Source organism: Boleophthalmus pectinirostris, unplaced genomic scaffold (genome assembly GCF_026225935.1).
Source record: "Boleophthalmus pectinirostris isolate CB_2022bp ecotype Guang Dong unplaced genomic scaffold, ASM2622593v1 HiC_scaffold_22, whole genome shotgun sequence".
Classification (NCBI taxonomy): domain Eukaryota; kingdom Metazoa; phylum Chordata; class Actinopteri; order Gobiiformes; family Gobiidae; genus Boleophthalmus; species Boleophthalmus pectinirostris.
This window is the reverse complement of record NW_026571190.1, coordinates 25,935,332-25,947,663: the sequence shown is the minus strand read 5'-3', so window position 1 is coordinate 25,947,663 and position 12,332 is coordinate 25,935,332.

Genomic DNA, 12,332 nt, shown 5'->3' with positions numbered 1-12,332 from the left:
AAGTGTTCCACTGTCGCCTGATTTACCATCAATGTCTCAAAACCATCTGACCGGGCCGCGTTAACAGGTGCCTATTTTGGGACAGTGATGCCAAAACTGTCTGCTTGCAGTGGACATCGGAAAAAAAACAGGGATTGCTAAGAAGGAGTGCTTGCTACTTTAAGTGGGATCAGGGGGGGTCCACTTGTGTTGAGTGTGGGATAGAGGTATACTGCCTAAACCTCAGGGAATGCTGTGTGTAAACTGACTGGCAAAATTTGATTCTTCAGAAACTGCTAACAGCATTCTCACATTTCAGAGTGTGAGTGCATGGCTCGCTATGGTACAGATACTATGGTGCTACCGTGTCTTTTTCAATATACTCAAAAGTGTTCTTTAAAGGTCCTATATTGTGCAAATTTTTGAGCTTTTAATCATATTATAAAGTATTTACATCCTCAAAAACATATCTGGAGTGCTTTGTTTTATTTCATTCACACATTTGAGTAACCCTTTATGGTTAGTCTGTCTACATTTCCAAAGCGCAAAATGCTCTGTTCTACCTTGTGATGTCATGAAGCAGTAGTTTTCAGGTTAACAGCTCCTTTTACCTTTTATGTTCAGTAGAGATTGACAAGTCCAGGTCTGAAATTATCCATACAGTTCAAGTTAAGGAGTATGGAGTTTGAAAACTCTGTGGAGCACGTCCTGTGTTTCCACATAACACTAGAAGGTGGAACAGTATTTTCAGTTTGAGAGAAGAACTTGGCCTAAATATGCTATATAGGATTTGTGTGTTCAACATGTGTGAATGAAACAAAACACACCTTCAGGTATATTTTTGATGAGGAAACAAAATAAATAAATAAGAAAAAACATAAAAATGGAATATAGACCCTTTACGTTACTTTTTGACTGTTGTCTCGAGTTGAATTGTTTTGTATTGTCCCTGTCAAGGCCTAACATACTCAGTTTTAATCCTAGTTCAAAATCTTTACAAGTTTTAAGTTGTTTTATTAATCCTTCGATAGCCCACATTTCCAAGTCTTACTAAATGAATGGAACTGTTTGCTTAATGCTGTGTGATACAATAGTACACACAGCATTTCAATCCATTTGCACAAACTTGGAGAATGTTTTTTTTTTACATTTATTCATTTTTACTTGGGGCCATTGGCAAGAGAAGCCAGGCATTACGTTTGAACTGCACTCAGTGAAATATGCATGAGGGCCCTTTGGGAGGGAGCTTGATCAACAGGTTGAGCAGTGGAACATGCCAGCGTCAGAGCGGGGCATCTGTGTGCGCCTCTGAAACACCATCTCCCTCTGTGGGACCAGACATGTGCACGTCAGAAGAAGAGTTCAGTCACAGGGCTAAACACTGGTGTGCAGTATAAGGTCAACTAAACACTCACTTTTTAGCTGGATTTTGTAATATTCTTTAAAGGTGCATTCATTGTGTAACTTTTCTAGTGGAGGGTCTGTCAAATCATTTCTCCATGGAGATTTAATGGTTTTGTCTGGAATGTTTCACAGTATGGTATTAAACCTTCCTATCTTAATAGAGACCAAACTAGACCAAGTTACAGGTCAGATCTGTGCAGAGGTGACCCCGCTCACTGTCACTGTATTTTTCACCTATAAATCCATCTTTTAATTGAATAAATGTAAGATAGCTATTTAATGTCATTCACTGTGGAACATTCAGGGCAAAGCAATAACATCTTCATGGAGACAAGCAGGTCCCTTCACCAGAAAGGTTGCACAATGCACCTTTAAATATTTGATGTGGATTTAAAAATTGCAACAGGAAAAGTATTAAAATTGGTCTTCATGAAAACCTATTTAATTTAATAATTTTACTTTGCCTGATGGTGCTTGAAGTTCAGCTCTTTGCTTATGACTCCTGTAATTAACAAATCTAATGAAAACTTAATTGAGTAAATGTTGTGCTGCACTTTGACATGTTTGCAAACAACAAGCACTGGAACTGGAATTAATTTGGAATGTGAAAAAGCAAGAAAACATGATTAATCATTTCAATAAGACCACGGTGCAATAAAATACAACTTCTCATATGATGTTTAATTAAAGGAAACAATTAATGGTTGACCCTGGAAGAAAAATTAAAGTGTATTTTTAACGTGTGCATGTGTTGATCTTAAAAATTTTTCAAAACAGAAGTGGATGTAGTGTAGTGTGGTCTATGCAAGTTAAGCAGCAGTCTCTTGTTATTTTTGCTACTTATTTTGAATTTATTATTACCATTTATATTTTGTTTGCTCTTTGTTATTGCAATGTGTGAGCTACTGTGCCTAAATAATATCCGCTGTAGATCAGTAAAGTTTGTTTAAATCTAAGTCTAGACATAGGTCAACAAAGTAGTAATAAATTGTAAATGTAAATACTAAAATATGATGTCAACTTACACAAACAAACCTCTTTCTTTCTTGTGTTAAACTTGCTCAGAGTCAGTGTTGGGAAGGTTACTTTTAAAATGTATTCCCCTACAGATTACAGATTACATAACCCAGAATGTAGTTTGTAATGTAATCCATTAAATTACTTAAAGTGAGTAACGTAATCTGAATACTTTGGATTACTTGATTTTCTGTAGAGAAGAAAAGATAAGGATATCGTAACATAAGATGTTTTGTCTGCTAAAAGAAAATAAAAAGCCCAGACTTTACTGAACTGTATTAAAAATATTTTTGATAGAAGAAGATGAGACACGTCCACGCAGCATGATTTAGTCCTGTTTTAGTCCTGGTTTAGACCTGGTTTTAGACCTGTTTTAGACCTGATTTAGACCTGATTTAGACCTGGTTTAGACCTGGTTTAGGCCTGGTTTAGATCTGGTTTAGACCTAGTTTAGACCTGTTGTAGTCATGTTTTAGTCCTGGTTTAGTCCTGGTTTAGACCTGGTTTTAGTCCTGGTTTAATCCTGGTTTAGTCCTTGTTTAGGCCTGGTTTTAAACCTGTTTTAGACCTGTTTTAGACCTGTTTTAAACCTGCTTTAGACCTGGATTAGATCTAGTTTAGACCTGGTTTTAGTCCTGGTTTAGACCTGGTTTTAGTCCTGGTTTAGTCTTGGTTTAGTCCTGGTTTAGACCTGGTTTAGACCTGGTTTAGACCTGGTTTAGTCACTGATACAGTAACTGTAACTGAATACAGTTACTCATAATTTGTACTCTGATTACGTAACTCCGGTACATGTAATCTGTTATTCCCCAACACTGCTCAGAGTTGACTGGAAAGTGAACTAAAATGCACCAGTTTCTCCTCATACTCCTCTAATGTGTCCCTCGTGCTTGCATTGCGGTGCTGCCAGCATTGTTCACTGCAGCTGTGTATATTTATAATTGCTTAAAGCTCACAGTTTACCTCTAAAATTAAATAGTGAATGAGCTGAAGTACATGTATACGTTCTTGGTATAGACGAACAATGAGGCATAGCGTAAGGCGTGTCTGTTTGCTTATATACAGGTCATACTGGACTATAGACTGCAGTTCCTCTGAGCAGAGTGAGGGCGTGACTGGGCCTCCTGGTGCTGCTGCTGTGTTTGAGGGTAGGCCCCACGGCAGAGCTTCGGGGATGGGCTGCGCTGCTTTATGAATGGACCTCATGATGCAGCGCTTGGGTGTGGCAGAATAATTGCCTCATACAGTGGATTTGTTGAAAAGATTGATTTAAAAAAAAGTTGAGGAGAGTTACAGTTAGTTTGCGCAAATAATGGACAAATGAGTACATGTGGAAATTCACAATAAGCTTTTCTGGCAAGTCAGATTCCCTTAAATTATTTTCTTGCTCACACAGATAATCCTAACATCATGCTATACACAATCACGGTTTATATTTTAAAGTTTTGAAATGTTCTGAGGGAAATAAAACACCAGAAATGATTTCGACTTAGACTTACAAAGAACTTTATTGATCCACAAGGGAAATAATTTGGACCCAGCAGCTCACACATCACAATATCTTATAATAACAAAGAGCAAAAATCTATAAATGATAATAATAAATTCAAACCAAGTAGCAAAAATAGCAGAAAATTTGTGTCAAATAAGGCATAATTATACAAATGGACATGCATAAATACAAATAAAATATAGAAATATAGTCATACAAATCTATCTCAGCTATTTACTAGAGGTGGTATTTGTTATTCCTTCCTCACATGATAAAATATGCTTTGTTACAAATGGTTCACCTATGTCATTAGATTAGAAAACATTTTAGTTGGCCTTCAGCATTAGTGCAAATATATTTTAATTTCAAACTCCCACACAACTGACCCAGAAATCCTATAGCTGGTTTTCAAATGATACAACTCTTTAAGGAAATAATATTTAATACAGATGGGAGTAGCTAAAATTAATACTGTTAAAATGAGTTCCTGGCTCTGGTCACTAATAGAAATACTCAGATTCAACATTTGAGAATTTACCTTTTGAATATTTCATGACAAAATACAATGTAATCAGAAGGAAAAATCTGACTATCGCCCCTCATCTGGGAGTATGACATCATCTCATTCTAATCTGAAAACCACCAATTATCTTGTTATTTTCACTGGTATGATCCAATTTATTCTAATCCTGAAACACTGGGTCGGTCCAGTGTTTGTTCACATTGGCAACAACTCCATGTCTTGATATTCGATTTTATACTATAATAAATTGGTGAAGACATGCGTAGGAATTTAGTTGTATGGGAAATATGTGAGCTTGGGGAGTACATTTTGACAGGGGAAATTGTTCAGCTATGAATCACTCCAGATTAGACATTTTAGACATTCTTCATTTCCGCTTGTTGATATAGACCAGCAGCATGTGACTTCCCTCAGGAGCAGTGTTTGAGTCTTTAGGATTAAGGGTTACTTCATGCTTTTTCTGTATATTTTGCTATAATTCTATGTATTTAGTGTAGTGCTGATTAGGCAGTCTCATAGCCATTCATAGCCAGTCATTCTACTACCACAGAGTTTGTTAGCTCGACACAATTTTCTCTTTATATTCCATTCTACATTTATATGTTCATGGAAACCAAACCAGACCATGTTACAGCTCAGATCTGTGGAGAGGCAACACGACTCACAGTCAGAATGCATGTCTTTCTGTGGTATGAAACCATTTTTACTTAAATAAATGTAAAGTAGAGCTGCTGTGAAATATTCCAGGTAGAGCAATGACATATCAGCAGAAACAAGAAGGTGACAGACCCCCAACCAAAAAGTTCTATAGTGCACCTTTAAGTTTGGTGAATTTAAATGTAGCCTAATTTCACAGCAGAACTGACAAGGCACAGTCAAATAAATCAGAAGAGAATTTTAACACGTTTTGTGGTGTAATGCTGCTGTTAGGTAAAATACTGGATTAATATGCATAAAGCAGGGATTAAGAAAGATTAACGACAAATGCTGATTTTTTTTTAGATTTTATGACTTTATGAGGCTTTTTGGAGACATTAATGATCCAGTATTACACAAAATTGAGTCTTATGAGCTTTTCGCCCTGTTATAATACTGTTACCTCCTTAAAAACATACCTGGAGCTGTGTTTTGTTTCATTCACACGTTTGAGTAATCCTGGTTTATTAGTCTATCTACACCTCAGTTCAAAATGCTCTGTTCCACCTTGTGATGTCATGAAGCGATTTCAAGTTAGCAGCTCCTTTTACCTTCAGAGATTGGCAATTCCAGGGTTGAAATGATTAAAAGTATTCTAGTGAAAGTGTTTAGAGATTAAAAACACAGTGGAGCACTTTCTGTATGACATTACAAGGTGTAACAGGGTTTTGTTTGTTTTTTTTGTTTGAGAGAAGAACTCAACCTAAATATGCAGTGTTTGTGTATTAAACATGTGTGAATTTAACAAAACAAAACTCCAGGTATGTTTTTGATGAAGAAGCAACATTAGAACACAGATCAGAAAATAGCTAAATTATGTTAAATTAAAATTCATTATGATTTATTTTTTGCCAGTTTGGAATTTAGAATTTGCTTACCGAATAGTGGTTCAGTTATATTGTATGATGACGATTCCTCACGCTTTAGCAGTCAGTTCATATCACTTCACTTAAACACAACTTAAATGAGTATGAACATGGATATTCTGATTTATTTCTTTTAAAATCCACAACACATCTATCACATTTGACTCACCTCATTACGTCAGTGCATATTGCCCTGTGCTCCTCCTCCGTCCTCTTGTTCCAGCAGATAATTAACCATGGACACATATGGGTCTGCAGATTCAAAGCTCTTTTCTTCTGGATTTCCACGCGGCCGTCAGCGTTGCAGCAGACAATCGGGGCTTTTCATATCAGTGCAGAGGACGAACCCTGTAACCTTGTTTTAGTGAACGCGCTTCTCATTTAAAGTGCCCGGGGACAGCTCCTCTTAATAACACTACCTTGTGATGAGGCTTGACAAAAACACCCACACATAACATACTATTTGATTACACACTGTAGTTGTACACACTGGTTTGTAAATCCTTAGTGAACATTTACAAGTACATTGTGAGCTTTAATCATACTCATCTCTCCCCATTTACTCTTATATGTGGAATGATTTCTTATTATCCATATTAAAACCTGTAGCAGATGATAAAACCTAAAGGGAAGACTGCAAGTATTGAAAGAAGAGTGCAACAGGTGTAAGAAATAGAGAAGACGTTACAGTAATATTGCTGTCAGTGAATCTGCATGTGGTATGAACATTTACATAAAATATTGCCACATCGCCATAGTGACATTATTTACTTAAGGAAAATACATTCATGGTAGCTTTTTATTTCCTGGTAACCTTAACCCTAAACCTCAAACCAAAATTAACATCTTAACTTTAAAGGTCATACATTATGCACATTTATTTTTGTGAGCTTTATGCCATGCTATAATGCTTTTAGCTCATCAAAAATATACCTGGAGTTATGTTTTGTTTCATTCATACATGTTTGAGTAACACTTTATTATTATTCTGTCTACTTCTCCAAAGCTCAAAATGCTCTGTTCAACCTTGTCATGTCATGAAATGGTAGCTTTCAAGAGTTCAGAAGAGATCAGCAATTTCAGGTTTAAAAACTCAAATGATTCTAGTGAAAGTGTGTGGAGTTTGAAAACACAGTGGAGCACTTATTGTATCGTAAAAGGTGGAACAGTGTTTTCAGTTTGAGAGAAGAACCTAAATATGCAAGATTTGTGTGTTAAACATCTGAATGAAACAAAACACAACTCCTGTGATGTTTGTGATGAGGAAACAACATAACAAGAAAATAGCGTAATACTAACAACTAACTAATACTAACTAATAACAGATTTACTTCATGCGGACCTGATTTTCTGTCCACGTGTTTAGATTTCTGTCACCACAATCTGATTAAAACTCAAAGCTGCAAAAGGTTGTACAAAATAAAGTACATCTAAGTGTAAAGATTAATATTAACAACAGACATGTATGATTTATATTTGTTTGAGTTCATTTGCATATTAAAAGCATTTACCCAGACATATAAGTTTAAGTTAGATCTTATAATAACTGTAGGATGATGAGATGTGCAGCCTGTAAATGTTCTGAGTGATCATATAATTTCACAAAGTGTTAAATAATTAAAGGAAACAACTGGAGACACACATAATTTCCTTGACAGTAAAATATATCTAGATGATGAAATGACACCCACATGAAGCGCCGTCATGATTATTTGCATTTAGCTTTGCATGACTACCCTAACTGTGATAAATTAGACTTGAGATAAACTGCCACTGTGCCTTGTAGGTAAAATATGCACAAACTATGGGACCATTGAAGCTATTGCCCTTTGCTTCTCCTTTTCTTGTAATGCTAACTGCCTCTGGCCCAAGCAGCTGATTTATTGACAATGTGTGTTTTAAAGGGGGATTTTTAGCTCAAACTTTTTATGGCTTTTTGAACCACGAGACACAGCGTGGCGAACCAAATGGAGACCTCATGACTGCCCATACACAGGACAGCACAGGACAGGACCGGGGGAGGAGGAGGGCTGGGGGCAGTTTTCTCGCCAACAGGCTCTCGCTGTGGTACGCTTTTGTCTGATAAGAGGTCACACACCACACCCAATTAAAGTCATGTGCTCCTCATCTTACTCAATACAACTGGGGATTCTGTGTTTGTGTCTTGGGATGTTTAGCGCAATGATTTTTTTGGCATTTTGTTTGCAACAGAAAATAAATAAATAAATAAACACTTACCAACTTTTGGAACTGGGGAATTGGTTGCGATACATAATCATTGTTAATTAGTGAGAGTTTTATTTGATTTTTATTGATTTTATAGTTTTAACAGTTTTTATTTACTATTTTTTATTTATTGTTTGATTTAGGATTTACTCTCTTTAACTGTTTTAATTTGTCTGTGTAGCACTTTGGAAACTGTCATGTTTATAAAATGTGCTGTATAAATAAAGTGGATTAGATTGGATTGGAGAGGTACATTAGAGGAATAAGGATCCTTGTAAGTCCGTTCTGGGGTCAGCTGTGAGAACTTTCAACTTCCTCATGCAACAATAAAGACTATTTCTGACATTCACAAATAGAATTATAATAATTGGTTTACTTCTTCTTCCAACATTCATAGAAAATAAGTCTTTGAATATAAAAATGGTACTTCTGTGAGGTATTTTTTTATTTTTTTTTGGCTCTATCAAATAAAAACAAATTGACTTTAATTAACGGAAGTAATGGATGTGTTTTATCGGAATTGGGTTTGTGAAGCTGCTCTCTCAAACCACTGTAAGTGCTGCGAAGTGCAGGAGCAGAGGCTGTTCTCTGAGTGGGTGTAAGGGCCCGGGTCAGGGGGGTCAGGGGGCTCCGAGCACTTGAGGACCCAAACCGCACACCCACGCCTCTCTCCGCTCATCCTCGTCAACATTTGAACAGAAATATAAGATGCTGAATCATTGCCTGTTCTAATAATACTTACGTAAAAAGAGGTATAAGTACCAATGACAGATTTAAGATTTAACCACATATTAAATGGTTAATTTTATTTTTAAAAATCATATGTATGATACTTATTTTTAGGAGGAATTAGTATTTGTGTTCGCCATTATTAGAGGAGACTATGGTGGCCCACGTAGTCTCAATTTCCATAGTCTAAAAACAACCAGGACTATACATTGGCATCACAAAGCCACGCTATGTTGACCATTGTCTTATTATAAACATTGAAAAGTAACTATACAGGGCAGAAGGGACTGTTTTAAGATTAAATATAGGCCACAAATTGTATAAAATTAAATTATTGAAATCTAAATTATTTCTGCCACCAAAGTCTGCCAGAATCTATGGGAACCACTGCACATTATATAGCAACTTTCCATAATAGTATACTCAATTATTGACAGCCTGTTTGATTTATTGCAGGCATTAGCAATTGGCTAAAGCCATGAAAATTCCTAACAAATGTATTTATTGGTTTATAAATGTGGTGGATTTAAATAATTTATGTCATCACAAATCCAACAGTAAGTAATTTTGAGTCATTAAAATCCAGCTCATCCATTAATGTCTTTCATCTACAAACTGAACGCCCAGCTTCAGTCTGTGACATGCTGAAAGGTCAATCGCACGAACTGTCTTTAAAATAACCACTAGCCCATTAGCAATACAGAGGAACCTTGTGGTCTTCAGGTCCTGGCCTGACTGTGGAGCCGAGCGGACACAATAATGTTTTCAATACACATGTCAAACACAGCAGCCATTCCTCCAGCATGTGCAAAGAACTGGCTCTGAGACAACAGCCATCAAACTGAAAGGGGAAGCCCCACTCGGAAAAGCTTTCACCTCAGATTATTTGTTTACATTTTATTAACCAAGAGTTTTTTGTTAGAACTAAATGACTCATACATTGGACATCAATCACTTAAAAAATACATGAGCTTTCTTACGTACTCGCCAATATAATACGCTTCTATTTAATTATTTTTAAAACATTTAAAACACTGACGCCCCATGTGCATCTGGGTGGTCACCTGTCCGTACTCTGAGTTACAATGTGCATTTCTTAGAATAAGACTGAATACTGACGACATATATTTAACAGTGGCTCTAAGGTTATGTTGAACATAGAGCAGATACTGCACTTTTCCATAATTACAGGACTATAATGCCAGGAGCTCATTTTATTGAATTTATTTTATAGTATAAGTACAGAAAATATATTTTTTAAGAATTTAGATTTGATGACTAATCTGGCTCATGACTCTTTAGTATATACAGGACATTTTGCCAAAATGGTAGCCCATGCAAAGCGATGGGAAACTATACAAATATTGCATTTAATTATATTTTATGCAATGCAATAAAATTAAATTGTGTTTGAGGGATCTGTGAGATATGACTGAATGAACTGTGTGTTTTTTTTTAACCTAATTTCTTATTTGATTTTATTAAGAGAGTTTTAATTATTCCCATTTAACACAAACAGTAGTAAACTAAACTCCATTCCAAACCACATTTTACTGACAGAGGATTGGGCGTGGACTTGACAATTAAAACCACCCAAGCATATCATTGACTATTAGAAAGACTGAATCTCACATTGTGTACTCACAGACACATCTTATTTTGAAGCAAATGCTCTTCACTCCGATCCCTCTAACACTTCAGCCATGTTTACCCAGACGGATCAATGGAGCACATCCCTTAGACCTTGGACTTACTCTGAGCCCACAGGAGGAACTGGCTCCATCTCTACTCTGTTAGACTGTATGTATGTGTGTTAGTATGGCATGTCTGCTGTTTACATGCCTTATCTGCGCGTGGGAGTTTGTGCATATGTGCTTACTCATCATGGTTCGGCTCAACAAGCTCTGAGGGGATGCAGTAATACACTCTGGATGAGAGAGGCTGCTAATTATTTTCAGTCTGCACCGCAAAGAGGGAAAATACTGACTAAAATTAAACTGAAATTAAATTAATGTAAGTCAGTTGGTAGCGGTCATAGGACAGATGTGAATGATCAATTAAAAGTAAACGTTGAATTTATTATTACCATTTACATTTTTGCTCTTTGTTATTAAAATATATTGTGATGTGTGAGCTACTGAGTCCAACTCTTTTGGATCAATAAAGTATGTGTAAGTCTAAATCTAAAAAGAGCAGGATTTTATTAGCAGAACAGATTAGTAATTAGTAATAATGAAGCAGATGTGTGTGTTTGTGTAATTGTCTGTGTGTGTGTGCCCAGTTGCGTGCTTTCTTGTTAGTAATTTGTAGCAACAACTGCCAAACTCACTGTTGATACAAAACACAAAAATGACTTCCAGCCATGTTGCTCTAGAATTAATTATTTATTTAATAATGGTACAATTTATGGATGTAACATTTCAAAGTAAGTATACAAATTCAAGTTCAACACATTGTCAAAGTAATGCTTCTTTATTAAAGGTGCACTGCATAACATTTCTAGTGGATGGTCCGCCATCTGCTTGTCTCCATGGAAATGTTATTGCTTTGTCTAGAATGTTCCACAGTATAGATTAAACCTATAAATCATGAGGGAGACAAGCAGGTTACAGCACTACTCTACATTACAATTCAGATCTGTGGAGAGTCGCCCCTATTCACAGAAAGAACTAGAAAAGCACTCAGAGAGCGCAGACCTCCGCCAAGGACTACCCCCATTTTTTATATAAATTGCGATAAAATCAGTCTTCTGGATCAGATCCGGATCAGCCTTTGGAATATGAAAGAGGATCCCATTGTCCATCCCTGAGTCAAATTTCATGGGGTTTGGTCAATAATTAACCGAGATATTGAGAAACAAAATTTTTGGCCCCATTTACCACAATGTTAACTAAAATTTCAAAGTGATCCAGAATCCAGGATTTCTTCCGGATCACCCCCAAAATGAAATCAGTTCTTTCTTTTTACATTTCCAACAAATCCTGAAAATTTCCATAACTTTTTGAGTTATGTTGCTAACAGATAAACAAACAAACAGACAAACGCCGGCAAAAACATAACCTCCTTGGCGGAGGTAATTATTGTATATTTAATTGATAGAAACACCTGTAATGAATAAATGTTGGATGGATATGGTAGCAGACCCTCTACAAGAAAGTTTGCGCAGTGCACCTTTAAGTAAAAAAAAATAATGTTAAAAAAAGCTCTCCTCAATCATTGTAATGAAGTCACATGAACACATTATATAACATCATGCATATCAGCTGAGCCTGTTACATAGTGTACATGTTTATGCTCTATGAAAAGTCTGTGTGCGTGTGTCTGTCTTATGGCTGTAACTCACCATGACGACACTCTGCTCCTCAGCCCGTCTCTGCTGGTGGCTGCTGAAGCCCGTGAA